Here is a 6025-nt window from a genome sequence, read left to right as displayed (position 1 = left end):
AGCCAGCCCTTTGAGGAGCAAAAAGACACAGACGCAACAGAGCCGATGATCACACCTTGTGTTTGGCCCACATTTCACAGTTATAGAGCTCAGTGGGAACCCTTCTGGGATGCTTCCCTTCCAAACAGCTCCCAAATCTGTCACTTCTTTCCATGTCCTCTGCTAGCTCCTGAGTCCAAGACACCACCAGCAATTACCTGCGCATCTGCATTTGTTTCTTACACAGATACCTTTTCCTGACCCACTGCCATCCATCATCCCCATAGCAACTGGAGAGATACTTTTAGCAATGCAAATTGAATCAGGTCATTCCATGGTCAAGCCATTGCTTAAAATCCAGCCATGGCCTCCCATTGCCTCCAGTTGGTCAGCAAATTATGGCCTGGGGTCAAATCTGGCCCCACTCCTCCTTCTTACAAATAAAGTTTTATTGGAACACAGTCTCGTCCATTTACTTCTGAGCCCAGTAGGTACGACAGAGAGCTTAGAGCCAGCAAGGTCTAAAATTTTTGACTATATGGCCTTTGACAGAAAAAGTTTGCTAACCTCTGACCTAGAGGACAAATTTTAATTTTTCTTTCCTAAGCCCATCAGGCCTTCTGTGACCTGGCCTGCCTACCACTGAACCTCCTTGCACCTCTCTTTCTGCTCAGTTGTGAGATTAGCCCTCCTTTTCCTTGGATAACCAATGCTTGGTGCTGCCTCAGGGCCTTTGTCCTTGCTGTTCACCTGATGCTCATTCACCTGATTGTCACATGACTGACTTCTTCCCCAGACCCAGGTCTTTTTTTTCTTTTTTTAAAGATTTTATTTATTTATTCTTGAGAGACACAGAGAAAAAGGCAGAGACATAGGCAGAGGGAGAAGCAGGCTCCCTGCAAGGAGCCTCATTCAGGACTCGATCCCAGGACCCTGGGATCATGCCCTGAGCCGAAGGCAGACGCTCAACTGCTGATCCACCCAGGTCTCCACCAACTCAGGCCTTAACAAAAACATCATATCCTCTGAGTGAGTGGCCTTTCTGGTCATTAATTATGCTCCCCTGTGCCCCCCGCCGGTCATTTTTTTGTTCATTGCTGTCTTTAATTTTCCTCATAGTGAAGGTAAATATAGAATTAGTCTTGCAAACCAGATGACTTTCAGTGTAAAAAGGAGGTGCTTTTATTCATTGTGCAGGGGCAGTAGATGTAATCGGGCACATGTGGTCACTCGATCCCTTTATATATGTATCTGTTCTGTCTTTCTCCCCGACACAGAGGGAACCCCTGAGAGCAGGGCTGGGCCTAGGGCCTGGAAGGGTTCTGGGAGTTTGTGTAGAGACGCTCTTGTACTCCTCACAGCCATCTCCACTGTGTCACCATCCCACATCACCGCCCAGCACCTGGAACCAAGCTTGGCTGCATAGTGTCAGGGCTGACCCGGGGCCCTCACTCAGCCACTCCCACAGCCTCTTGCACGCACATTACCTCAAGTGACCCCTGTGTGTCCAGTGTAGGGGTCAGGAGGTTACAGGAGCTCCATTTTACAGATGAGACAGCTGAAGCTTAACATGGTGAGTGACTTTCCTCAAGGGGCCTGAGCCGAGGCTACAGACAAGGGCCTCAACTCCTCTCGCCAGCCTGTGGCCTCTCTCTGAGCCTTCAGGTGCCTGCCCTCCACCTGCCTTCCACAGTCCTCGTTGGCATCAGCGACCTTCTACAGAGAGGATGAGGAGCCTCTATAATGACTCTGTTGAGAGCAAAGCCAGAGCCACAGGAGCCAGACCCAGGCCCATTCATCTGTCCGCCCTGTGCTGGGGTCCAGCTCCCAGGACCATCTAGATTTGTAGCAGAAGCTTGTATATTCAAGGGCTGGGGGCAGTGCCTCTCCCCAGCTGGGCCATCAGCTCTGGGGGGCAAGGAGTGGGGGGCTCCCACAGTTCCTCTCTCGGAGTGCCTCCCGCATCGTAGTCATCCAGGACATGTGGCTACTTTCGAGCAGAAGCCATGCTGTCTCACCGATGTGCATCTCTGCCACTAAGTGCACACGTGGCCTTGGTCCCAGGTGAGAGGGCGGTGACTCTTCTCCACCCCAACCATCCTCCTTCCAAGATGCCATGAGTTGATCCCGCAACTAATCTCCACTGCCACCCTTGGTCTGGGAACCCGGCCTTGGATACCCTGCTTAGGCACCCCATGTCCCCTCTTAGCCTCTGGATGTTGCGACTTCCTGTCTCACTGTGCCTCTTCCAAAGACATCTGCTGCACCCCCTCCCCGGCCCTGCTCCAGCACCGCGCCTGCCTCCGCAGCCCGGCCCTAACAGGATGGCTTTCATCCTCATTCAGATACATATTGTATTGGCTGAGAAACATCAAAGGGGCCATGTCGTTACATATTCTATTTCTGAGAGGAGAAAAGCAGCCCCTTGCTTTATTAACGTGGCAAATGTTGACTCTTGTAATGAAAAATGCACAAACGCTGGGCAATTTTTGATGAATAGGTAATAAAGAGGAGGGCCCCGAATGGAAAGAATTAATTCCTCTTTGGGGTCTCCACTGCGAGGATGTGGGGTCCCTGTGTGAGGCCTCCCTGCCCTCCAGACAGGTCCACGTGGGCATTAAGACCCCAGACCCCCAGAAGTGGGCCCAGGCCCTGGAGACCAGGCGTGCCTACTGAGAGGTTCCAGCAAGGCCCCGGGACTCCAGCCCGTGATGCCTGCTAATCATTGCGCTAGTCGAGTCATAAACATGTCAGAAACAAACTGTTAAAGCGTGATCCGCTCTTCAGCCCTCATCCCAGAGAGGCCCTAGGCGGAGGAGGTACAGCTCTTCTCACTTCCCAGGAGTAGAAACTGAGATCAGAATGACTTTAATAAGCGGCCCCGGGACAAAGCACGAGATTTTGAGCCTGGAACCCAGTCCTGGGAAAGCCCGCTCAAGAGAAGTTTCCAGGTGCAGGGGATCCTTTAGCTGCACAGATGTTATGATGGAGGGAAGTAATTGTGATGGTCATTCTGTGACATTCTCTGGGCCTAACATAGTCCTCGGCACTACGCCCCTGTCAATACGTGCGTGTCAACCCCGGAAGATTTATCTTGCCCAACTGACTGAACTCGTCTCCCCTGCCTTGTGCCTACCCCAGGGTGTTGGTTTGGCAGCTCAGTGTCAGGGCTGTAGGTCGGCTTCGGGTGATTCTCTTGGTCTTCTCCTCATGGTCACAAGTTGGTTGCAGCAGCCCCATCCATCACATCTTCACACTACAGTATGCAAAGCAACTTGAGAAGGGCGAGACAATGTGAGAGAGGCAATTGTTGGGATGCTTTTCTCTTTTAGTAAGATGAGAGAAAAGCTTCCCAGGGGACATTTTGATGTAAGTATATATTCAACTTTTTCACATTGGATAATGATAACTTGAAGAAAGGTAAAAAGTGGGCAGCCTGGGTGGCTCAGTGGTTTAGCGCCGCCTTCAGCCCAGGGCGTGATCCTGGAGACCCTGGAACGAGTCCCATGTTGGGCTCCCTGCATGGAGCCGGCTTCTCCCTCTGCCTGTGTCTCTGCCTCTCTCTCTGTGTATCTCTCATGAATAAATAATAAAATCGTGAAAGAAGAAAGAAACAAAGAAAGAAAGAAAGAAAGAAAGAAAGAAAGAAAGAAAGAAGAAAGAAAGGTAAAAAGAGGAAGCACTAAAGAGCAAGGAACCCACAGTATCTTCCTCAAAGCCTTGGTGGGGGCTTCTGTGGACCACTGAGCCCCTCCCAGGTTGATGCCTTGGCTTCCAGAAAGACTGACCTGGCCACAGGGAAGGCAGAGAGCAGGATTTCAAAGTGACCAAGATCAGCTCCCACTCCTGCCCAGTGGAATGGTGTTTGAAATAGAAGCTAAAGTAACCAAAGCGCTTGGGTGTCTCAATGGTTGCGTGTCTGCTTTGACTCAGGTCCTGACCTCGGGGTCCCAGGATCGAGTCCCACATTGGGCTCTCTCCCGGGAGCCTGCTTCTCCCTCTGCCTGTGTCTTTGCCTCTCTCTCTGTGTCCCTCATGAATAAATAAACTTAAAAAAAAAAAAGAAACTAAAGTAACTTACGGAAAATGGACAAAGGTATTTTCTCTGCCTACCCAGCAATCATCTTTGTCTCTGAAAGCCCAGCAGGAGTCCCAGGGGATAATGAATAACCAGCAAATGAGAGAGGGAGGGGCAGGATGATGAGACTCAAAGATTTAGGAGGGGTTGGGGCAAGCTCCAGAGTGCTCCTGCTGGGGTGACAATGATGATGATCACATCAATAACTGCTGTTTGCCTTGCTTCTGCTGACTCTGTCTGTCCTCTGTTGGGCACTGTACAAAGCACGTTTTCTCACTTCCACATTCCAGTGCCCCGTGATGGGAATGGTATCAGCCCATTTTATAGATGAGGCACCTGAGTGTCACAGGGCTTAAGTTGTCAAGGTCACATAGCTAGTGTGAGACAAAGCCATGGTCAGTCCACTGATGATGGATCTCAGAAACCTGGTATGAGGGGAGCAGGAACAGGTGGGGCCAGTGCTCTTCAGCCTCAGCTGACCCCACAGCCAGGTGTCCCCGGAGTCCTCCAAGCCTCCCCGCAAGCCTCCCTGTGTTTCCGAGACCCAAGTGCCTGGGGTTCCCAGGCTGCCCTTCCTGCCCCCCTTGGAGGAATACCATGCCCAGCACTGACTCAGACTCAGCCCTAAGGATTAAGGGGTGGGGACGTGGGCCTCAGGCTAGATCAGAGTTTCCCTGGTAGCAAGAGTGTGGCAGAGTGACAGGGTTAAAACAGTGACCTTAGTCATGACATCACCCCACATCTCTGCCAAATCCTAGCCTTCCAGCAGTTGCCATGGCTCCAGAGATGGGCCCTGCTGCCCGCCCCACAGGCCTCTCTGTGGCTGGCCTATCCCCAGCACCAGGCCCACTCTGCCGACACACACTCAGCCCTGAACCCCTCACCTGCATCTGTTCCTCCCACTGCAGCCTGGGTGCAGAGAACCCTCTGGGGCCAAGCCCTACCATTCTGTTCTATGGCTTCTCTCTCATCCTGCTTCAGCTCTTGCTTTTGGCATATGCTGCCATCTTGCTAGGTACAGCCTAGATATAGCCTTGAATATTCTGGTACTAACTCCCCACATCCCACCAGAAGTAGACTTCCCCAGATTATGGTGGCAAGCCGTCCTGGATGGTGGTGCAGGATGTGCACTGCACAGAGGCTTCCTTCCGGCTGGCGGTGTGAGCAAAGCTAAACTCGGCCCAGCCACTGCACAGCAAACCATGTGACCTAGCGTGGGGCTGTATCTGCTCAGAGGAAGGGGCATCTTCTCGCCACACAAGGCACCATCCCTGAGCCAGGCCGCATCCTAGTTCCGGGGAAGGGGCAGATTTCCATACTACTCTCCAAGGTGCTGTACAAGCCAGCATTAGCCGAGTCACAGCAGGTTTTACTCCATTTCAGGCCTCCGTTTGTATAAGCTTTGAGACCTAGGGAAAGAGGCATCACCTTTCTGAGCTGCCTCAGTTGCTTTGAAGTCCATTCCAATCATCGGAACAGAAGCGGGGGCTACAGAGTGGGGCCCGGCCTTCACCAGGCAAGGGGGGGTCAACACCCAGGCGGCTCTGATGTCAAAGGTAAAAGCAGACACCGCAGCCTAATTATTGTCCTGACCTGAGGAGGGTATTTGCTGTGGGCCTGCTTTCGGACAACTCGGCCCCGAGAGCGGAGGGAGCAGATTTATTTTCCAGGGAAACTTGAAAGTATCCGTGGCATCCCCGATGCTGTCGCTGATTGAGATAATTCGAGAGCATTATTTATTCATTACCTGGGGCTTTTTGGACTCTGAACTCAGAGGTTGGCTTCCCCTCCTTCCCACCCCCTCCCCTCTTCTCTGGAATATTTGTTACAGTTGCATTTTTCAAACCATTTACTGTCGAGAGGGTAAGTGGAGTGACACAGCTCATAATGTGCAAATAAATGGGAGCTAAGCTCGTCAGCTCGAGTGGAATGAATTATTGTCGCCAGTGAGATGCAGTGATGGGGAGC

The sequence above is a fragment of the Canis aureus genome, chromosome 5 (assembly GCF_053574225.1).
Source record: "Canis aureus isolate CA01 chromosome 5, VMU_Caureus_v.1.0, whole genome shotgun sequence".
NCBI classification, from domain to species: domain Eukaryota; kingdom Metazoa; phylum Chordata; class Mammalia; order Carnivora; family Canidae; genus Canis; species Canis aureus.
Note: the sequence above shows the minus strand (reverse complement) of the source record.